This window comes from Mesocricetus auratus, unplaced genomic scaffold (genome assembly GCF_017639785.1).
Source record: "Mesocricetus auratus isolate SY011 unplaced genomic scaffold, BCM_Maur_2.0 Super-Scaffold_100007, whole genome shotgun sequence".
NCBI classification, from domain to species: domain Eukaryota; kingdom Metazoa; phylum Chordata; class Mammalia; order Rodentia; family Cricetidae; genus Mesocricetus; species Mesocricetus auratus.
In genome coordinates this window covers 95,785,112-95,808,315 of record NW_024429191.1, presented here as the reverse complement: position 1 = coordinate 95,808,315, position 23,204 = coordinate 95,785,112, and the positions used below count along the sequence as shown (strand labels likewise).

Below are 23,204 nucleotides of genomic sequence, written 5' to 3'. Positions count from 1 at the left end.
TCCCTCTCCCTCTCTCTTTCTCCTCTCTCTCTCTCTCTCCCTCTCCCTCTCTCTCTTTCTCCTCTCTCTCTCTCTCCTCTCTCCCTCCCTCTCTCTCTCTTCCCTCTCTCTCCCTCTCTCTCTCCTCTCTCCCTCCCCCCCTCTCTCTCCCTCTCTCTCTCTCTCCCTCTCTTCCCCTCCCTTCCCTCCGTGTCTGCATTTCCATAGTCTTTTCCTCTCCCCCCACTTTGCCCTCTCTGGCACCCAGGCCTCACACATGCTAGGCCCACGCTCTCCATTCAGCCTCTTCCACAGGCTAACCCTCTCCAGGTCTCTGCACAGACGACTCCTTTGGAAAGCCCTGAGGCCCACGGGTCTATGGCCCTGCCCCAGCCTGGCAGGCGCTGTGGAGTTTTGCTCTTCAGAGGTTTTTACCCCAACTAGTGTGCAGACTGTGATCACTTTCAGTCGGGGAGAATCTGGAAAAATCCAGCCCCTCCCCCACTCCCACAAGTCAGCAGTCTCCAGCTCACAAAGGCTGACCCCAGGGAGTCACTCTGACTCTGCAGAGTGTGTGAGTCCTGGCCTCCTTTGCCTGGTGGCTTTGAGTCACACCAGTGTGAGACACAAGGTATCAGCTGACCTCTAGCAGGGCTGGACACTGATGTCAGCCATGTGGGTGCCCCCATGCCTCCGTGACAATCCCAGGAGACTGTGGACCCAAAGTCTGGGGACGTTCCTGGCTGGCAACACCCCGGACTGTTGTACTGGGAGGTGCCTGTGGGCTCTGTGACAAGAGACCTGGGAGCCTCCTGTGTACCTCCCCTCAGCTGGCTTGAATCTGTGATTTCTCACTCTTATGACGTAACTGTGGCCGGTCTGACTTGCTGGACTCCGTCTTTCCCGTCAGGAAGGCCATGATGGTGGACCCGGGTCCCCTCAGACTGCCGCTGGGACGGTTAGCTTGTTTTTCTGGGCTCTGTGGGTTGGTGTAGCAAATCATTTGAGCTGAAGGAAGGAGACATAGGCACCCTAATTTTTAGCCAGCTGGCCAGAAACTGAGGGAACACTGACTTGTGGCTGGATCTCAGGGGGGCAGTGCCCTTGACATGTGTGGTCCACTCAGACCTGGACTGGACAGGGGCGGGGCTGCTTAGCCTTTTGTCTCGTAAGCCCCTGTGCCTGAGAAATGTTTACACGGCTCTGGGTATGCAGATCTATAAAACAGGTGTTGATAATATATCACAAATGGCTGTAGTTTAGAACAGTCCTTGATGGGGTGGGTTGGAGAGATGGCCCAAGAGTTACAGGTGTGGTCTGTTCTTCCAGAGGACTTGAGTTCAGTTTCCAGCACACACGTCGGCAGCGCGCTCCTGTAATTCCGGCTCCAAGAGATCTCATTTTCTTTTCTCTGTCTTCTCTGGACACTGCACTTGAGTGTGTGCACAGTGAGTACAATGAGAACATAAAACAAGAGGTTGGGCATTTCGCTCAGTGATGGACTGCTTGCCTAAGCTCAAGGCCCTGGGTTCCGTCCTCAGCTCTAACAAAACAAAACAAAACCAAACCAAACCAAAACAAACAAAACAAAACAAAACAAAACAAAAAACCAAAACAGTATTTTGGTATACATTAAAAATTTGCCACTTATTAAAGATGAAATTAAATTTGCAAGCTAACGAGATGCGTGCTTGTGCTTATTTTATTTTTACATGAGAATTAACTCTGGACTGATTGTAATGCATCTTCAGTGTTTGAATTTCATAGTTGATCAGTATTTTGATCTTAGAGTCATCAATACAGAGAATGCCTCTTTGCATGAATACACGGCATAGAATAGTGGAAGTATGTATAGGGACTGTCAGAAATTGTTGCAATTGAAAAATTCAAGATTTTTTTTCCTTACCCGTGTCTGAAATTCAAGTCAGCATCTCACACAGCAACTTTTAAAGTCAAAGTCTCTAACACCACACAACCATGACACACATGGAGGAAGGATGGGAGGGGACACTTTGTTCTCTGTAATCAAGCCATTCTGTTTCTATAAGAATAGAAAACCCTGGGGAGCAGAAAAGGGGTTGGGATCGGGGGCCAGTGCAGGGCAGGGGAGGAAGGGAGGGAACTGGGATTGACACATAAAATGAACTTGTTTCTAATTTAAATAAAAAATAAAGAAAGAATAGAAAGCCTTGTGTGTCCAGTAAAAAAAAAACAAAACAAAAAAACACACCCTCGTTTTGTAGCATACAGTCATCATGAATCTGAGCCCAGGAATTTTGAGCTGTGTTTATTGGTTTTGCTTGGCATGGCAACATGGCCTCCTGGCGGTATGGTGGCATGGTGGTGTGACCTCCTTCAGAACAGGGGTCCCAATGAAGTCAAAAGATGCCGCACAGGCCAGCACTGCAGGAACACCTCAGAATTATCAACACATTCCATTTCAATTAATTTTTTTGGTTCAGAAATCTTTAACAGTTTTTTTTTGTGGTTCCTGGGTTCAGTTACACGACCCACAGTTACATCACAATTCACGAGCCTCCCCGTAAGTGCTGGGGTTACTGGCATGCACCGCCATGCCTGACTAGGGTGATGTTTTAAAGTGTCCCTTTTGTTAGAAATGTGTTGTTTAAGGTACATGTTTCTATGTCTGTCGGTGTCATTAACTTGTAATTAAATTCCCCGAGACTGGTAAATATATTCAGTAAACCCCAGTCCCAGGGGATCTGATGTTTCCTTCTGGCCTTCATGGGCACTACATAGCACATGGTACACAGGCATACACGCAGACACGTAAAATGAGACCCAAAAAGAAGATTTAGTCATTGTCTCAGTCAGTGTTCTGTTGCTGTGTCGAGACATCACGACCGTGGCAGCTCTTATAAAGGAGAGCATTTAATTGGAGCTGGCTTACAGGTTGAGAGGCTTAGTCCATTTTTATTATGGCTGGGAACTTGATGGTATGCAGGCAGACATGGTGTTGGAGCAGGAGCTGAGAGTTCTGCCTCTGGATCTGAAGGCAGCAGAAAGAGAGAGACTCTGGGCTTGTCCTGAGCTTCTGAAACCTCAAAAACCCACCCCTAGTGGCACACTTCCTCCTACAAGGCCACGCCTACTCCAACAGGCCACGCCTCCTAATCCTTACAAAGCATTCCACTCTCTGGTGGTGTTAAGAGCCTGTGGGGACCATCCTCATTTAAACCACCACAGTCAAGCTTGTTACGAGATTCTTTGTCCCTGCCGGTCCGGCTGCTGCTTCAGCTCCAAATAAACACACGGAGACTATATTAATTATAATGCCGTTGGCCGGTGGCTTTGGCTTCTTATTGGCCAGCTCCGCCTTAATTATTAACCCATTACTATTAATCTGTGTATTTTCATGTGGTCTTGGCTTACTGGAGAACGCCTGAGGAGTCCTCTCTTCCCAGGCTCTCATGACGACTCTTCTGCCTACATTTCCCAGAATTCTCCTCCCCTGAAGCCCTGCCTGGCCTTTAGTCACGCAGTGTTTTATTCATCAACCAGTAAGAGAAACAATACAGGACTCCCCCGTCACACGCTGACCGTGGTTTTTTCTAGTCTCTATTTGACTGATGTCTGCTGTAATCTTTATCCTTTCCCTCTATCAATTTTGGGCTTAGTTTATTTTTTTAGTAGTTCTTTGGGGCATAAAATGAGGTTATTAACTTGAAATGTTTCTTTCAAAGCCTATCAGATTCTTTAAAAATTTTTACTGTTAAAAAAATTGTGTCTAAAAAACTTTATTGTTGTTGGTGTAGTGTGTTTTGTGTGTGTGTGTGTGTGTATGTATATGTGATATGTGGTGTATGGTGTGGTATGTGTATGTGTGTGCTGTGTGATGTGTGATGGGTGTATTTTGGGGGTGTGTATGAGTGTATATGTGTATGTAGTATGTTTTACTGTGTGTTTATGTGTGTGTGGTATGTATGTATGTGATGTGTGTGAGTGTGTATGTGTATAAATTGGGGTGGTGGGGTGGTGTGTGTGATGTGTTGTATATGTGTATGTGTGTGGTGTATTGTGTGTGTGTTGTGTGTGTGGTGTGTTGTGTATGTGTTGTGTTGTGTATGTGTGTGGTCTGTGTGTGATGTGTGAGAGTCTGTGTGTGTGCATGTGTGTGGTGTGGTGTGTATGTGTGCGGTCTGTGTGTGATGTGTGAGAGTCTGTGTGTGTGTGTGTGTGTGTGTGTGCCCACGTGCATGCGCACACTTATCACAGCACATGTGGAGGACAGATGACAGATGACTCTGCCGTTCTCTCCTCCCACCTTTACAGCAGTTCTGAGGATTGAACCCAGTGGTCACGTGTGTATCCAGTGTCTTCCCATGGAGTCATCTTACTGGCCTGTTTCGGTGTTAGACAGTCATTTCTGGCTGTGAACCTCCTCATGGTGCTGTTTGCTGTGACAGCAAGCTTTGCTCTGCTGTTACCTTTTCCAGCGGTCTTAGGATATTTTAAAACTTGTGTTTTGGCTCCCTTGTTACCTGGCGCTGTTTGGTTTCAATGCATTTGGATTTTCCTGTAGTTCCTGCTGTTGCTCTCTGGCTCAGCCCACTGCAGTCAGAAAACAGGGTTAGGATGATTTGCTCCTGGCTCTGTGATGATGTCATTTGTGACCCTGATGTGTTATCTGTCATGGAGTCTGTGTCTGTGGGAAGATGTGTTTCCTGCTGTTGAGTTCATCTGTTCATCCATGTGGCCCTGCTGTCCCCTCACAGACTTTCGAGGGGAGATGGTCATGGCAGAGAGTGGGGTACAGACATCGCCTATTATTACTGTACTTCCATCCATCTCTCCAGGCCTGATGACTTTTGCCTTGTGTGTGGCTGCTTTTATGTTGGATGCATGAATATTCATAATTATTTTCATGTTCAATCCACTTAAAAATATAATTAATGATCTTCATTGTCTCTTGTGGGAGTTGATCTTGTTTAGTATAACCACAGCTACCTCCATTCATTTCCATTTGCATGGGAGAGATTTTTCCATATCTTCATTTTCAGCTTGCCTGTGTATAACAATAAGTGAGTTTCTTGTAAACAGCATATCGTTGGGCCATTTTTGTTGTTGGTAGGCGTGTGTGTGCGTGTGTGTGTGTGTGTGTGTGTGTGTGTGTGCATGGTGGTTAATGTCATATATCCTTTTAAGTATTTTCTTTACTTTTTTTTGAGAGAGAATCTCTCACTGAATTTTGAACTCACTGATTGGTTAAATTAGCTGCCCAGAAAGTCCTGTGTCTGCCTCCCCGTGGTGGGATTAAAGGTGGCCTTAAAACTATTCTTAGTAAAATTCTCTGTATGAATAAAGCATTTGCTTATGGTAAAAACATTAAACAACAGAGAAAGTTAAAAAATGGAGACCGAGAACATTCTGACTTCCTCCTCTCTTGACTTCTCAACCCCAAAATCTATCTGTAAATGTTTTAATGAATTTTCTCAGAACTTTGCACACATATGATGAAACTGTGTATATAAAAATAGATTTATATGTGTAGGCATATCTCCTTTATCTCCACCTAATTGGGATTTTATATGTGTTATTCTGGAACTTTCTTTTAGTCTACAATATATCCTGAAAAAAGGGTCCTACCAGAACATACAATACATCCATGCTGCTTGGAGCAATAAATATGCAATCCCACCAAGCTCTGCAGATTTTCCTCCTGGCTGTTGCTTTCCCTCTGCAATTTTCCTAGTAGGAAAGTATCATGTTTCCATGTCTACACATCCCTTGGTTTCTAGTGGGGTTAGGTCAGTGGGAGAGATTTATAGAAGTAAGATTATCAGGTCAAAGGTATATGAATTTAAAAATTGACAGGCCATCAAATATCCCTTCCTCAAAAGATATTTACCCATGCGCATTCAGCATAATGTTTATCAGAGTGTCTTTTTACTGTGGTACCAAGTGTTTTAAAATTTTAACTAATTTATTTGTTGCATCTCTGCGTGGAGGTACACACGTGTCCCACATGTGTAGCAGCCAGAGAACAACTTGAGGGAATCACTTTTCTTCTTCCACTACTAAGTGTGTCCTGGGGATTGAACTCAGGTCTTTAGGCTTAGCAGCAGTCTCCCCTATCTGCTGAGCCATCATGCTGGTTCCTTTACTTAGGTCTTACCCTGTACTGAATAGTGGTAAATATCTTACCAGTTAAGTATTTAATTACTGAGTGCTGCCACCTGTCAGGTCCCTTTGAGTGACTTGAATCTCTGCGTGTGTGTAATGGTCATTAGTGTCTTTATATCAAATGACTGCTTTTCTGTTGGCTGTTTTTACTTAGTTATTTACCAGGACTTTCTGTTTATGAAGGAGATGAACTTTGCTTTACATGATGCATTTTCTCTACTTAGTGTATTTCTACCTTTGTCTATAGCATGTATTTCCCTGTATAGAAGTGTTTGTGTTTTAGTCAAAAGTCTTTGTTTTTTTGTTTTGTTTTGTTTTTTGTTCTTTTGCCTTTTGGAACCTTTAAAACCACTTAGGTTATTGTCAGGGTGATATCCCCCAGACTCCTTGGAGTGTTGCTTTGTGTCTAGGTTAATAGTCAGGGCAGGAGGAACCTTGTATATCCCTGGCTGGGCTGGCTGTGCACAGTAGCTGAACTCCTTGGCTCCTGAGCCTCCAGGGACAGACAGTAAGGTTGCCACATGGAGTCCTCAAGTAATTGATCCCTCAGCCAAGCATTGGTGGCGCACACCTTTAATCCCAGCACTCAGGAGGCAGAGGCAGGCGGATCTCTGTGAGTTCGAGACCAGCTTGGACTACCAAGCGAGTTCCAGGACAGCCTCCAAAGCCACAGAGAAACCCTGTCTCGAAAAACCAAAAAAAAATGTAATTGATCCCTCATACTGGGGTCTGAGCATTCAGGCTGAGGGCTGGTGACATAAGTAAATCCATTCTTCAGCCTCTACTCATAACCAAAGCCTCCAAGCTCTGGGCCTGGCTCATCAGTGTCTTGCACAAGGCCTGGGTTATGGCGGTAGGGACCGTTAGAGCACCTGGCATGCTTACCCAGGCCAATGCCAATGTATAGCAGAGGAGGCAGCAGTGCAGCAACACAGACAGCAAGTGTCAGAGCCGGCCCAGAAGCAAGGTCTTCCTGTGGCCCTCTGATCCTCCCAGAACCCTTGACTTCTCCTTGGCTTGGGTCAGTTGTCCTGAACTCTCTCTGTAGATGGTCGTGTCCCTGCCTCTGTGTTGCCGTGGCAACCATACTCTGGCTCTTTGCATGGAGCTTCGCAGGAGACCCCTTGACCAGCTCTGAAGACGAAGCAGCTTTAGCACTGCATGCCGCCCATGCCCCGCAGCCCACTTTGGATGTGCGTTTGAGACTGTCTTCAGAACAGCAGGGTTGGAGGTTTTTGGGTCTCCTGTGATGGCATGGGGTAAAGGAAAACCCCTCTCTCCTGCTCAGTAGAGGTTCTGGGTGAGGAGATCAGGGCTGAGTCATGCAGATGTGGGTGGAGTTTTCCCCACCTCCTCCTGGACAGCAAAGGGCACAGATGTGTCCATGTCTTCAGGTTCCAGAACGTCCCACTTGTCCCTCTTCCAAGCAGGGTGCCCAAAGCTAGGCATGAGAAGCTGGACGATGAAGGGATGAGCTGCTGAAGATCCCAAGTTCAGAACCATGGACAGAAGCCAGGCTGCCTGCAATAGGATTGTCTGTGTGACCAGGAAGCTGCGTGGGAGGGACCATTGGGAAGAGAGAATAAAAGCTCATCTCAGACTGCCCTTCAGAGACTGGAACCCTGGGTTACAGGCTCTAGGAAACTCCTTTGTGTTGGGGAATGATGAGAGGAGGCAGAGCTGATATGCTATGATGCCTGTTGTCCTAGTTAAAGTTAGCATTGTTGTACTGAAACATTGTAACCAAGCACCTTGGGGAGGAAACAGTTTGTCATTGAAGGGAGTCAGGACAGGAACTTAAACAAGGCAGGAACTTGGAGGCAGCAGCTGATGAAGAGGCCACGGAGGGGTGCTGCTTACTGACTTGTTCCCTCTGTCTTGCCATGTGGTGTAGACCTCCAGCCCAGGGATGGCACAACCCACAAGGGGCTGGACCCTCCCCTATCAGTCACTAATTAAGAAAATGCTCTACAGGCTTACACACACTTCTGATCTTGTGGAGGCATTTTCTTAACCCAGGCCCCCTCATCTCAGACAAGTTGACATAAAACTATCCAGTGCATCCTTGATGTCTCAAGGTGGAGAGCTCTATGGTCCAGCTTCTCAACTTCATCAAAGAAATAAGGCTTGGCTCATCTCCAGAGGCTGGAGTCCACTGGCACCATTGCTCTGGCAATGCGCAGCTACATCTGCAAGGCTTGGGGATGCGCTGCTTGCTCCTGTGTGATCTAGCTTCCCGGTTGCTGGTCTCCAGATGTGTGTCTGAAATACTGCGGTATGGTCCATGGGGTCAGGCGCCCCTGGTTGGTACTGTTGCCACGCTCTGGGCTCTCACAGGCCACACTAAGGCCAGGCTGGCTGCACCAGGCTGCATTGTAGCTTCTATACATGAAGCATGTGGTGGGAAAGGTACTGTCTGCATTGCTGTGGAGGTTGGCTAGGAGGTCGCAAGCCTGGACATCCCCACCCCTGCCCCACAACACAGAGGGCGCTTGTGTGTGAAAGGAGAGCCAGACGGGTGTGCGACACATGCCTAGTTTTTCTTGGGTATTCCCACCATCCCCAGTTCCCACTGGGAAATCATCTTTTCTTCTCATAGGGAAGTGAGTTGCATTCAACTTCCTAGCCTGTTCTTGACCCTTCCTAAGGAACCCGAAGAGCTGCACATACACAGCTTCCCTTGGGGAGGCTGTACCTTGAGGATGCAATGGAAGTTTCCTTTCCTCACTTGTTTCTCCCTGGGGCCTGGGTCTGTAGAGACCCACGCATACCCAGGAATTATGTTGGTAATCCCTGATCCTTCCATTTAGACAGGCAACTTGGCTAGCAGTGTCCCTGCCTGTAAAGGGAAGCCTTTTCCGTGTCAGCTGCTTTGGTTTATCACCTGCCAGTCGCCTGGGCTCTGCTGCGTTGTAGTCCCCATATAACACACAAGACGCTGATTTAATTATGAAGCTGTTGGCCTTGCTTGTTTCTTACTGGCTAGCTCTGACTTAAGTAATTACCCCATAATTGTTAATCTAAGTATTTCTCTTACTGGAGAATAGTTCCGGGCTTCCTACCCCATGGCATTACATCTTGACTCTCTGTGTTTCTCCTTCCCAGAGTCCTCCTGGACTCCTAGTCCCACCTATCTAGATTCCTATTGGCCAACAGTGCTTTATTGACAGGACTTCCCACATCACCTGCCGATCAGATAGCAGTAACCGTCAAAAGGAGAGGCTGCCAAAAGCAGGTGTGTGGCTTTCTGTTTGAGGCCCTGGCCTGCAGCAGATCCAGCTTGCTTCCCAATTCCCATCACCTTTGTGGTAGTCCTGGAACACCAAACCCTCCGTGGCCCACGGTCTCCTTAGCCCAGTCTGCAGGTGAGTAGTACCTGTGCCCCCAGATGGTAGAAAACCCTTTAAGATGAATCAAAGCTGCTCATGCTTCCAAAGATTAAATTCTATCCAGAATATTAAGTAGTTTCCCCTTCAGTGATCCCAGTACGTTTAATTATCTCTTGTTCTCCCAACAGAGTTGTCTCTTGGCTTCTGAAATGCTGTATTCATGAGGAAGGAGGCCCACAGCCCTGTAGTTTTTGAGGCTGGACCATATTCCTTATAGCTTTTCAGACATAGGCACACAGCTCATCAGCTGCTGGGGTGCCTAGGGCCCTGGTGGGAAGTAGCCAGGGACACAGGGATCATGGGGCAGTGTTAGAGGGCTGCTGGGTGCCCTCTGTCAGGGTGTCACGCAAGGAGCAGTTTGTACTCCTAAGACCTTAAAGGGCTGGCATCCTTCCCGAAGTAGGAGCAGATCATGGGGACTCGCCTGCCCTTTGTCCTGTCCCTTGAGTCATAAATATACACCTGTGTTGATCAGGCCACGGGCCATTTTCCACCAGAGGCTCCATGAGTTGGTGTATCTTCCTGTGACGAGCAAGGGTTTCTTGAGGAGGTTCCATATAGGAGATCCCTGGGACCTGTCTCCGTGGGAGAAGCATTCAGTGGCAAGGGAGCAAGGAGAGGCCTGTGTCCCAGAGAGCAGTGGGCAGGACCTCCCACCCTTGGGTCAACCCTGGCTCCTCTTGGCTTGCTCCAAGCAGGGTGCTGAGGATGGAGGCCAACTGGTCCAGGCCAGGTTTCCAGGGGGCAGGCAAGCTCACCATTGTTGCGCTGCATTATCTGGAGAGCCTGATGCTGCCTGCAAGCTCTGGGCTGAATCCTCAAGACCCCTCCAGAGTCAGCCCCTCAAGCCAAACACAGGGGAACCGCTGGCCCTCTGCTTAGCCGGTTCTTTAGTGCCCACACCTTGTTTTTGCCCCAGTGCTCACAGTTTCAGACCTGCAAACCTTTCCCCCACTCCCCCCCTCCTCCTCCCTCCTTTTCTCCCTCCCTCCCTCCCTGCCTTCCTTTCTCTTTTTACAAATTTAAAAAGATTTATTCATTTTTATTTTACACATACGACAGCTTTGCTTGCACATGTGTCTGAACACCGTACGTGTGCCCAGTGCCCATGGAGTTTAGAAGAAGATGGTTAAGAGCCACCACGTGGGTGGTGGGAACTGAACCCACGTCCTCTGTAAGAGCAACCCGCGCTCTTAACCGTGAAGCCATTTCTCCAGCCTCCCTTTTTCTCTCTCCATTTTTTTTTTTTTTTGGTTTTTACGAGACAGGGTTTCTCTGTATTGTTTTGGAGGCTGTCGGTCCAGCCTGGTCTAGAACTCACAGAGATCCGCCTGCCTCTGCCTCCCAAGTGCTGGGATTAAAGGCGTGCGCCACCACTGCCCGGCCCCTTTTTCTCTTTTTAAGACAGGGTTTCATGTGGCCCAGGCTGGCCTCAGACCCACTGGCTGGTGGCAGGAGGGTGACTTTGAGCTTCTGATCCTCTTGCCCCCCAAGTGCTGGGACTGTAGGTGTTCCCTTCCATGCCCAGCTTATAGTTACAATTTCTAGCAGGGGCTTGTGTATCTTTTAAATTCTCTGCTCTCTTTCTTGCACCCCGTCCAGGGTCTCATGTAGCCCAGTCTGTCCTTGAACTCACCGTGTAGCCAAGGATGACCTTGCGCGTCTGGTCCCCCTGCCTCCAGCCCTCAGGTGCTGGGATTACACAGATGTGCCGTCACCCTGATTCAGACAGTGCTGGGGATTGAACCCAGAGCTTCATGCATGCTAGGTGAGTGCTCTACCAACTGGACCACACCTGCCCCTTCTCCCGCCTCCCCTGATGTGTTTCTTAAAAGGTCTGTGGTGCCTTCTGTAATCCAAAAATACGTGTGTTCCTTCCTACTGCGGGTCTCACCCGGGGTTGGGGGTCATGTCGGGGGTTCCATTGTCCTGATGTTAGAGACCCACCTTAGAGGGTCTGAGGTCCTCAGAATCTTTACTGTGGGCTGTGGCGTGGTCTGGACATCCAGAGTTTGACTCTCCCAGGCAATCTGTGTGTAGGACGTGAGCCAGACTCCTGCTCCGGAACCCTTGTGACCCTTGTCCCCTGCGCTAGCTGGTTAGTCACTTTGGAGGCTCCCTGACTAAAATGCTGTGTGGGGTTGGCTTGTTACTTCTGTGGAGGAAGGTCTCCCTAGACTCACAGCTTCTTTGGGTGCAGTCCGTCCTGGAGGAGAAGGTATGGAACAGTCCAGTCCATGGTAGGGAGAGCAGAGGTGCAGGCTGCTCACTCAGGAAGCAGAGAAAATCAGGCAGGATTCAGGAGAGCGTGTCCTTTCCTTCAAAGACTGATCCTACTTCTCCCAGCTGAGCCCCACCCCCGAATGTCTCCTTAGCCTTCAAAACATTGCCACCATCTGGAAACGAGTGCCATAGACAGGAGACTACAGGAGAGTTTCGAAATCAAACCTTTAACGGGGGCCTACTTGGTCCCAACTGACTGCATGGTTAGGAGGTTGTTGCTGCCTCCTGTGTGTGCCTGGGTGGGTGGGTGGGGGGCTCTCATCCTCGTTCATACTCTTTACTCTGTAGAAGCGCACCCCTGTGTTCTGAGTAAGTCCTGTGAATCCTGGTTATTTAGCCTGTCAGAGCCTCAGTGTCCTTTTCTGTCTCCCAGAGGCTGGAAGGCTGACCCCATAACATCAACACTCAGAGCCCTCTGAACAGTTAGTTATCTGGGGGCAGGGCCCAGGGTGTGTGTGTGTGTGTGTGTGTGTGTGTGTGTGTGTGTGTGTGTGTTGGTGAAGTGTTTGCCACACAGCTGTGAGGCCTGAGCTGGGATCTCGAGCACCCACAGAAGCTGGGCATGGCTGTGTGCCTGTGATCCCGGTGCCGAGGAGGAGGAGACAGAGGGATGCCAGGGTTGGCTGCCCAGTCACTGCAGTCTAAGAGGAAAGCTGAGTGGGAGACCCTGTCTCAAAAGCTAAGGGGGAGACCTGGGGAGGCAGCTGTGGAAGTGTCCCTGGTCTCTCTCTCTCTCTCTCTCTCTCTCTCTCTCTCTCTCTCTCTCTCTCTCTCTCTCTCTCTCTCTCTCTCTCTCTCTCTCTCTCTCACACACACACACACACACACACACACACACACACGGTGATGATAAAGCTTCCAAAATATGAGTTTGAATTATGATCAGCCCAGGTAGGTGTCTTCATGGGAGGGCCTCACTGGAGTGTGAGAAATGTCCCTCCTGCCAGGCTGTGTGTGGAGGCCAGCTGAGCAATTTTCAGCCTAATCCTGGAAGGCACTCTTGAGGGGGGGGTGGGTAACATGCAAGGAGCCATCCTCCCCTCTTCCTTCAGGATGAACAAAGCCACCTCTTGGTCCTTTCAGAACACAGTTCTGAGCAAAAGACAATGGTGTGTTTGCATAATCAGCATTGGACAGAGGGGCTGGGAGGGGCTGTGGGGGCATGGGAGGGGCTTGGGGGCATGGGAGAGGCTGTGGGGGCATGGGGGGCTGTGGGAGGGGCTGTGGGGGGCTGTGGGGGCATGGGGAGGGGCTGTGGGGGGACTGAGGGAGGGGCCGTGGGGGGCCGTGGGGGCATGGGAGGGGCTGTGGGAGGTGCTGGCCCTGTCTTCCATGCCACAGTGCCCTCTCCTTTGAAGGTGTGAAACATGTTCAGGACTTCTCAGAACCTTCCAGGTGGTCCTGGCCTTACCAGGGCGGCTCCTGTCCTTCCTTGCCTTGAAGGGAAGCAAACTGACTCTAATATTTCTAATCATATTTGAAAAAAATACTTCGTAGGCTTTTCCTGATTATAAATGCAATTCAGATCCAATTGAGTCAATTTAGAACATGTAATCAAATTAAAATTTAGAAAAAGAAAACACAAAGTCACCTGTTGTCCAAATTTGTAGAGGAAGTGGCTGCAGGCCTCCACCCTGCTGCTCTCCTCCTTCAACCCCTCCCGTGGCTTATAGACACTCCGCAGTGCCCTCCAGTATCTTCCATGATAGGATATTTTAATGAGTCGCCAACTATTTACCAAGCACCCCGGCGTTGGACGTTGGGTTTGTTTTCCGTCTTTTGATGTTAGCCACGACGCCTAGGACATGCTGATGCATAAATCTTTCTAGGTAAATCTCCACGTTTGCTTGTGAACGTCTCCTAGGGTGAATCCTACAAGTGAGACTGCCGAGCTGAAGCTTAGCCGCACGCCAGAAGCGTTTGATCAGCGCCCCACCCTGACCTCCAGAAAGATGAAGGTAAATGCGGGTCCCACCGGAAAGCATCAGGGCGGTCACGTGTACCCCCACACCCCTCCCCCATACCTCTGCTGTCCACCCCCCCCCCCCGAGTCACCAGCAGGTCTGGTGTTTTCCTTTTGATTTGCATTGCTTTGGTGACTGGCGAGGTCCAACTGCTTTGGGTCATTTGTGAGTCTTTCTTCTGTGGGTTGCCTCTTCCAGCCCTGCCTGAGATGGTGTCCTCCAACATATGTGTCCATCTTTGGCATTTAAAGATGGAGTTGGAGAAGATGGCTGTGCGAGTGTGTGGGATTGTGGACGAAAATATTGACAGAGATGTCAGAACTCCTCTGTGGGCGGATGGGTGGCGGACTTCCTAGATTCTGCTTGGAGCTCTGTCGCCTTGTGGTGCGGGTCACTGAGAGCTTCCCATCTGCCAGGCAGTCAGCGTTTCTGCTCAGGGAGGCACCTGCCTTCTCCCTGCCTGCAGGCTTCTCCCAGAGACAGCTCTGGAGTTAGTGGAGGATCCCCCAGGGGCCCTCTTCTTTTGGGGGGCAAAAGGAGAGTGAGTTGCTCCCCGAGGCTTCTAGGACTTTATCCCTGTCCACGTTATAGTGACACAGGATCCGAAGCAAAACCTGCCCGGCCCATCTCCAGCTGCATTCTGGGGTCTGATGCACTGGGTGGGGACAGAAGGGTCATTTTTGAAGCCTAGAGACAGGATTGGGGAGGGGGAGGATTTCAGAAGGAGGAGTGAATTTTCTTTTCTTTTTTCTTTTTTTGGTTTTTTAAGACAGGGTTCTCTGTATTTTTTTTTTGGAGGCTATCCTGGAACTTTCCCTGTAGACCAGGCTGGCCTCGAACTCACAGAGATCCGCCTGCCTCTGCCTCCCGAGTGCTGGGATTAAAGGCGTGCGCCACCAACGCCCGGCATGAATTTTCTTGTTGTGTAACTTAGTGTGTGTATACAGGTTCCTGCGTGTGCGCGCGTGCTCATATGTTCCTGTATGTGGGAGTCAGAGGTCAACACTGGGTGTTTTGTAAATCATTCTCCACTTTATTGCCTTGAGACATGTCTTCCTTGTTGCTTTTGAGACGTAATTCACTAAATCTCATCGGCCCAGCAGCCAGACGGACTGGCCAGCAAGTCCCAGGGATCTGCCTGCCACTGCCATGCCGAGCTTTTAACATGGGTGCCGAGGGCAGCTTCTTAATGCTGGCGCAGCAAGCCGCTCATCCATTAAACCCTCACTCTGGGGTTACCCCTGCGGGAAGTGAATTCCTTTGGTGTGGCAGTCCAAGGCTGAGCCCCAGAGGGTCACGGGGATTTCAGTGCCCTTTTCTGGGGTTTCTTATCCTTAAGGGTCCTCTCCACATTTGGTCTAAGACAGTTTTCAATTCACAAGCCTCTTGGGGAGAAAATGTAGGGGGTGTCCTGTCCCTTTAGCACCTGACCTGAAGGAGGCTGTGATGTCATTTCCTTTTCTATCCTATTGGTCAGGATACAGCCACAGGAATATACCTAGTGGCCACACGGGGTGTGATCTGGGACAGGGAGGGACCAGCTTTATTGTCAGGGATGCTGCTGGCATTTGAGATGGGGGGGCTAAGCATCCTGACACCGTGCATGTGCCAGGTATACCGCGTGGAAATCAGAGTATAGTTAGTGGGAGTCAGTTTTCACCTATTGTGTGTTACCTGGGGATCAAACTCAGGTCACCACCTGAGTGGCAGTTACCCTGACCCCCCCCCCCCCCACCATCTCAATGCTGATTTTTACATCAGAGCAGCTCTGGGTCCACTGGGGAGCCACTTACTCCCTAGAACGTGGTGAATCAGCCAGGCCAGGGAAATGACCTGTGAATCCAGCCCTGGCTGAGGCAGAGGCCTCCCCTTCCCATTTCGAGAATGTGCAGAGAATACTGGGCAGGAAGTATCTCTGCCCGGGTTAGGGTAGGGGGCTGTTAGGAGATGCTTTTGCGAGGACCAGCACAGGGAAGCTCCTTGTCCCCCTTGTCCCCTGGCCAAGGCCTCTCTGAGCTTCCTTCCTCCACATCCTCCCCTCTGGTCCCGTGCCCTTCACCCTCATCGGGCTGTGGAAGATGCCAGATGCCACATGTTGCCCCAGATATAGATTGCCACCGTCGTCTCCATAAGCGTAGCATGTCCCTGCTCTGTTTACATAATGAGCAATTTCCCATCAATTATTCACCAGCACATCTTTCTCTGCAGCAGCCACGGATAGGAGCTTCCCACTCTCCTCATCGGCTGTGCTCCCCGGGACTCAACAGCTCCCCACCCCACCCCCATTTGTGAGAGAGAAACAGACAGAGGCAGAGAGAGAGGCCTATTACTGTTCGGTTCGTTTATTAAAATTTTTTTAAAAGGTCAGGGAGATAGAGCATTAGGTAAGGTGTTTGCTAGGCAAGACCTGAGTTCAAATCCCCCAAACCCAGGTTAAAAAGCCAGGTATGGTGGCTCATGCATGTAGCCGCAATACGGGGGGAGGAGAGAGGAGGGGCAGAGTCAGAAGGATCCCAGGGTTTGGCTGGGCAGTCACTCTAGCCGAGATGAGCAGCTTCAGATTCACAGACGGTAATAGAGGAAGACACCCTGAACTGGTCTCCATACACGCACACACAGGTGATGGTGCATTTGCATACACCACACATGTCAAATGAAGATGTATGTCCACATGAATGTTCTCGGCCGATTGATCTGAATTACCCACCCTCCCAAGACTGGAAGCAACTAAAATGTGAATGGATTCCATGAGTAAATTAACTGAGATATACTCAAAACTCTCCACCTGGTAGACTATTACTCATCAGTGGAAAACGAGCAAACCTGGAAGCACGCATCCGTGCAGACACCTCTTTGGGATTTTTCTGAGAGAAAGAAGCCAGGAAAACCTAGCAGGTGCTCTGTTTCATGTATATAAGATTCCAGGAAAATGTAAGCGTACTCGTGTTAAACAGATGAGACAGGAAGTAGATCATCGTCTGGGTACAAGCAGAGGGAACTCCTGAGGTGGCATCACAGACGGATGGCCCGATGACCCCGGGAGTGTGTTTGGTGCACAAAGCAGGGATTGCCCACCCGGGGGAACACCGTGTGACAGGACTGAGACCAAAGGGGAGACTCTGAGGGGGCTCATGATGACAGCAGGCGCTCAACAAAAGACCACTTGTGGGTCACATTTGTTGGGAGCAGCTGCCCACCCCCCCACCCCGCCCCGTGTTCAGAAATGGTGCACACGACCCAGCCCAAAGTGGGGCAGTGAGTGTCTTCTCAGTAACAGAGAGGGTGGGAAACCCCGCATCGTGGGAAACCCTGCATTGTGGGAAACCCCGCATCGTGGGAAACCTTGCATTGTGGGAAACCCTGCATTGTAACCCCCCCATGCCTCTGTTTGCTGCAGGTTCAGTCCATACAGGAGAGAGTGTGCAATTCCAGGGGAGCTGTCAGGGTGGGCCGTGTGGTCTGAGAACCTCTGCAGGACCGTGCGCATATATGTGTGTATAGACATGGGCGCACGTGTGTGTGTGTGTGTGTGTGTGTGTGTGTGTGAGAGAGAGAGAGAGAGAGAGAGAGAGAGAGAGAGAGAGAGAGAGAGAGCCTGTGGCTGACCTAGCTCATGGTTTTGTAGGGAGCCACGGCCACTGCTTTCCTTATCGTCCATGACCCCAGAAGGTGCTTCCTACAGAAACGTCCAGTCATGCTCAATGATGCTTATTATTGGTCAACTTGATAGAGTCTAGAATCACCCAGGAGACAATCTCTGAGCACACCAGTGAGGGATTATCTAGATCAGGTTAGCCCCCTGGCACTCCAGTGAGGGATTATCTAGATGAGGTTAGCTCCCTGGCACACCAGTGAGGGATTATCTAGATCAGGTTAGCCCCTTGGCACACCAGTGAGGGATTATCTAGATGAGGTTAGCCCCCGGCACACCAGTGAGGGATTATCTAGATCAGGTTAGCCCCCTGGCACACCAGTGAGGGATTATCTAGATCAGGTTAGCCCCCTGGCACTCCAGTGAGGGATTATCTAGATTAGAGTATTGAGATGGGAAGAGCCCCCACAGATGTGGACAGTGCCATCCCACGGGAGTGAATAAGAGGGGAACTGAGTGGAGAACCAGCACATCTGTCTTTGCTTCCTGACTGCAGATGCAATGTGACCAGCAACAGAAAGATGAACAAAGACAGATGGCCAGAGGCAGGCATGGGTGCCAAGGACGGGTTCAGCCGTGGAGGCTTTTCCCACAGACGGGGCTATCCACTAAGGTGGTGAGCGCTTGCCATCAAAGTCCTCCTGAGCAGCCGAATGTTCGGTGAATGCCTTGAGCGCCAGTACTTAGGGGTTAGTTGTAGGAGGAAACAGTACTCTGCCATTAGCCATGCGACTTATTAGAGGCGTATACAGATGAGGCAATAAAAGGGAGGTTTACCGCACCGCTAACCACACCCACTTTAGGCGTGACTAAAGACGTATAAGGACGTAGGCGGTGAACTACGTCACTAGCCAGGCCCATTTTTGGGCGTGGCTAGGGGCGTGTACAGAGGAAGGAATAAAAGAACATCTCGCCTTCTTTCCTGCTTCCAGTTCGGTGGCGAAAAACTACTCGGCTCATCTGGGTTGCTTGTTTTTCTCTTGTGAGTAATTTCTACAATAAATACTTATACTTTCAATAAGTGTCCACTTATCGTTGCAGCACCAGTTAGGGAAGCAGATTTCTGTGAGGATGAGGCTAACCTGGTGTACACAGAAAATTCCAGGCTAGTCAAGGCTATGTCGTGAGACTGTATCTCAAACAAAACAAAACAACAAAACAAGACACCCCTCTCCAAAATGATGATGATGATGACTGACCCTGTCTGTCAAGGAAGGTGGAGGTCCACATGGGTGTCAGGGTCCACTTGTATGAAGCTCATCTTCCTCTGTTATTGAAGCCATGTCCTTCATTCACGGCCACACTAGACAGACGGGTTAAAACAATGCTGTCAACCAACAGCTACCACAGTGACAGAAACTGAGAGCGAGGGGAGGGCAGGGTTCTCTACAGCCTTTGAGGGAACATGGCCTTGCTGATACCTTCTCTTTGAGTACATTTTTTTTCTGTTTCTGCGACAATTGTGCATGTGTGTGTGTGTGTGTGTGTGTGTGTGTGTGTGTGTGTGAGCGCTTGCACGCGGCTCACATGTTGTCCTAACTTGCTTCTCTGTCTCCTTGATAAAGCACTGACTGAGAGTGACTCGGTGAGGAAGGCTTCTTCACATGGCTTCCAGGGTCTGGACACAGCCTTCACACTTTGCTGGTAAGTGCCCTACCCACTGAGCCCTGTCCCTAAGTAGTCCAGGCTGACCTGGAATTTGAAATCTTCCTGCCTCAGCCTCCCGAGTTCTGGCATGGCAGGGGTGTGAGTTCACACCTGACTGACTGACCTTTCTAATGGGAAAGCACTGATTTGTGAGACTTGGTTGTGGTGGCCTCAGGGCCCCCTGCCGGGGCCGCCAGGAAGCTCTGGAACCCTATCCCGGTGTTCGGCAGAACTTCAAATCAAACAGGGAATTTCTACTGTTTTTAGGATGCTGCCCACCCCTTCTAAGAATTTGGTGCTTCTAGTCAATATTTTCACATCCACAAACGTTTTAATGAGATTAAGTCTTGGCTGGGACTGTGGAAGGAGCGTGTGGGCTCCTTGCTTCTGTCTCTCGCTCGGGAGCACAAATCCAGCGCAGGCCCTCGTTATTTCCTGGCTCCCTTTCCCCGTCTGCCCCCCAGGGTCTCTTCCAATTCCTCCCCTGTGGCTTTCTCCAGTCTTCCAGCAAACCTAGCCCACATCTGCTTCCTGCTGAAAGGATTCTGGGAACCAGGAAGAGCCATTCACACCCCGATGCTTGTTTTTCCCTGCACAATTGCGAGCACCTGGGCCTCTCTGGAAGCACAAGTCAGGCTGATTCTCCAGTGTGGCTCCAGATGTTAGTCACCACACGGCCACCCCTCTCTTCTCCATCATCCTCCCGAAAATCCAATTGTCCAAAGAAGGATGTGCGCTCCGCCATCCCAGAGCCCGCACCTCCTCTCCGTTCAGGACCTCTGTTTAGATCTGGCTGAGCACAGCCACACAAAAGGGACAAGAGCTCTTCTTCCGTGCAACCAGCCTGCACAGACCTCCTTCCTGCAGGATTGCCTGGGGTTGCCTAGCAATCCGACGCCACCCTGCCGCAGCAGACCCAAGGCTCCGATGGATTTTTTTTCCTATTTTTAATTCGTTTTCTGGGTGGGTATTGTTGTACAATCATGGGCTGAGAGGAAAGATATGGTGTGTGTCCCATTTGAGGCAAGTGACTCTCAGAGGCTTCAGAGGGGCGTGCAGACCCCTCTGCAGGCACCCTGTCCTCTGTCCCAGGAGGCTCTTGGAGCTGCCTGTATTCTCTGGTTTTCAAAGTTGAATGGAACCGTCAAAAAATGTTCATTCCTTCCTATGCACTCCAAGGCCATGGCTGCTCCCCCACGATAAAAATGAACTATGCCAGGTATGGTCTGGAGCCCTGAGCTGCCTGCTTACTTCAGACATTTTCCATCCATCTGAGGGAGACAGGATAGCTTGCCAGTGGTTCACCCCCTTTTGGAGAAGTTGGATGTTACCTCTGAAAGTGCCTGGGTCCAGTGCTGGGGCCCCTTGAATAAGATATCAGACGGGAGGTTCATCTGTGGCACCCATTCACTCCCCTCATGTGGAACAGCCCTTGGCAGCATCTGAGGCTGGGTCTACATCTGTAGCTGCTGGGGAGGCTGCAACCTTGGACTTCTCTGTTGAATGAACCAAAGCAGCTGGGCACCTTGTAAGAAGCATAGGCAAGCTGTGGGACACCTACGGGCTTAATAAAGGTTGGTCAGAAGACAGAAATCCATTTAGCTTTACTTTCGTGGACATTTTTTGTTTGTTGCTTTTTGAGAAAGGGTTTCTCTGTGCAGCCCTGGCTGGTGTTCAACTCACAGAGACCCACCTGCCTCTGCCTCCTGAGTGCTGGGATAAAAGGCGTGCGCCACCAACGCCTGGCTTTTCATGGACATTGTATTGTTGAGCATGTCAACTGGCATAGATGGGAGTACAAGGTGATATATATATTTGCCGTGTGTGTGTGTGTGTGTGTGTGTGTGTGTGCATGTGTGCATGCAGGTGCACACCCAGGTTTGTGTGTGTGTGTGTTGTATGCGTGTAGGCCAGAGGTCAACTCAGCTGTTATCCATTTTAGTTTTTTTAAGATCTATTTATTATGTGTACAGCATTTTGCCTGCATGTGTCCCTGCAGGCCAGAAGAGGGTACCAGGTCTCATTACAGATGGTTGTGAGCCACCATGTGGTTGCTGGGAATTGAACTCAGGACCTCTGGTAGACCAGTTAGTGCTCTTAACCGCTGAGCCATCTCTCCAGCCCCACCATTTTAGTTTTTGAGATAGGGTTTCTCATATAACTTGGAGCTCACCAATTGGCTAGACTGGCCAGCCAACCAGTGAGCTTCAGGGATCCGTCTGTCACTGTCCCAACCAGAGTGTTAGGATTACAGACGCAAGCCACCACCACCCTGGGGATCGGGACTCAGGTCCTCATGCTTTTGTTAACTGAGCCACCTCCCAGTCCACACATTATAAAACGGAGTCACACAAGCCCCTGAGTTGCTGCTCATTGATGGAGGAGCCTGGTAGAAGTCAAGAGGGAAAGACCTGGGCCTCAGCTGCCCCAGAGTTTATGAGAGCCCCCGTATGAGCCAGTGTTCTCTCCAGGGACAGAACGGGTGGAATATATATATATCATATATTTCTTTTTCTTTTTTCTTTTCTTCTTTTTTTTTTTCTGAGACAGGGTTTCTCTGTGGCTTTGGAGGATGTCCTGGAACTGGCTCTTGTAGACCAGGCTGGTCTCGAACTCACAGAGATCCACCTGCCTCAGCCTCTCAAGTGCTGGGATTAAAGGCATGCGCCACCAATGCCTAAGGAGATTTATTAGATGGGCTTACAGGCCATTTGGGTATCCCAGCAACAGCTGTCTCACACTATAAAGGCTGAGAATCTGCCAGTTGTTCAGGCCATGCGGCTGGAGGTCTTCACAGTCCCAGGCTGGTGCAGAGGGTCTGAGGATTCCTGACCCTTCAGTCTACACTGGGAGCTCAAAGACGCTGGCCCTTTATATCAGGTGAAGGGTGCGGACACACCAGTGTAGATGGGCTCACCAGCAAGAGTGAGAGCAAGCAGGCGAAAGGCAGCTTCCCTCTCCTGCCTGACCAACCGTGTCCCTCACCCTAGGGGTGCCCAGCAGCTTTTGTTAGATGATTCCAGATCCAGGCAAATCGATGGGATTACCCACTATAGCCCCTTATGAGGACAGTGAACACACAGGCAGATCGTAGGGATGGGGGCCCAGCTGGGACCCATGTTGGCTGCATGGTGAGGGATGTAGCTGACCTGTCTGTTTCTCTATCCGCTGTGACCAGTCTCCTGTTTCTAAGGACACTTCTGGGGGCTTAAGTGATGGTCTTTAGCTGATACTGGCATGAGTATGGGCAGAGAAGAACCCAGGATAGGTCTGCCTGTCATTGAGAGGGCAGTGGGTGGTGGCGGTGGATGGTGGCAGTGGTGGTGGCGGTGGGTGGTGGCGGTGGATGGTGGCGGTGGGTGGTGGCAGTGGATGGTGGTGGTGGATGGTGGCGGTGGGTGGTGGCGGTGGTGGGTGGTGGCGGTGGGTGGTGGTGGTGGGTGGTGGCGGTGGGTGACAGGGGCAATGGAGGGTTTGATGTGCAGTGTCTCCCTTCTCATCTGGATTAGTGACCTCCTGCCCAGACCGTGGGTTCTCCTCCTGGACCTCTGCTTCATCTCTCCAGTGGGATCCGCTCCATGCCTTCTTCCCTGGTTTTGGGGAACACATCCTGTAGTAGTTGGGAAATAGTGCTAAAAATGAATTTTTTTACGACATTGCTTGCGTAAGTGTCTTCGTTCTGACTTCACGTTTGATTGTTCAGGTTAGGCAAGGGATGCTGGGCCAGAAACCACTACCCACCGTACCCGAAGGCATAGCTCCAGCATCGAATATCTGTTCGCTTGCCCTGGTGAGACTCCTGGAACCATGCCATTCTTGCTGTTTTTCATGGAACCTGAAACTTGAGATTTATTTCTCTTTTCATCTTCAGTGTTTTGCATCCGTGAGAACGTACTTTGACGGGGGTCAATTCCCATCCATTGTGTGGAAATTTCTTGAATTAAATAATTTGTGACGCTCCCTCTGTCTCTCTTTCCTTTGTGCGGATGCCAGCACTCACGAGCACACCATCTAATTTTTCCTCCTTTCTTATTTCCCCCCTCTTTGTCTCTTTGCTTCGCCTTCTGGAACATTCACTTACTTTTATCTTCCAACCAGTCTGCTGAGGTTTTTTTTGTTTCAGCTTGCATGCTTTTAATTCCCCGG

The 23,204-nt window shown here is 50.0% G+C and overlaps 1 long non-coding RNA gene across 3 annotated transcripts; it reads left to right on the top strand.

Moving 5' to 3' along the window:
• Positions 1-9,353: 9,353 nt before the first annotated feature.
• Positions 9,354-23,018, top strand: LOC110340839. 3 transcript variants are annotated; one of them, XR_005878557.1, is made up of 5 exons: positions 9,354-9,488; positions 11,195-11,280; positions 13,660-13,753; positions 18,977-19,055; positions 22,762-23,018. It is a non-coding gene; the product is annotated as an uncharacterized LOC110340839 (long non-coding RNA). The 3 variants fall into 3 exon arrangements; XR_005878556.1 differs by having other exon boundaries at positions 11,115-11,280; XR_002382670.2 differs by lacking the exons at positions 9,354-9,488; positions 11,195-11,280; positions 13,660-13,753 and adding an exon at positions 18,344-18,393.
• The last annotated feature ends 186 nt before the right edge of the window (positions 23,019-23,204 follow it).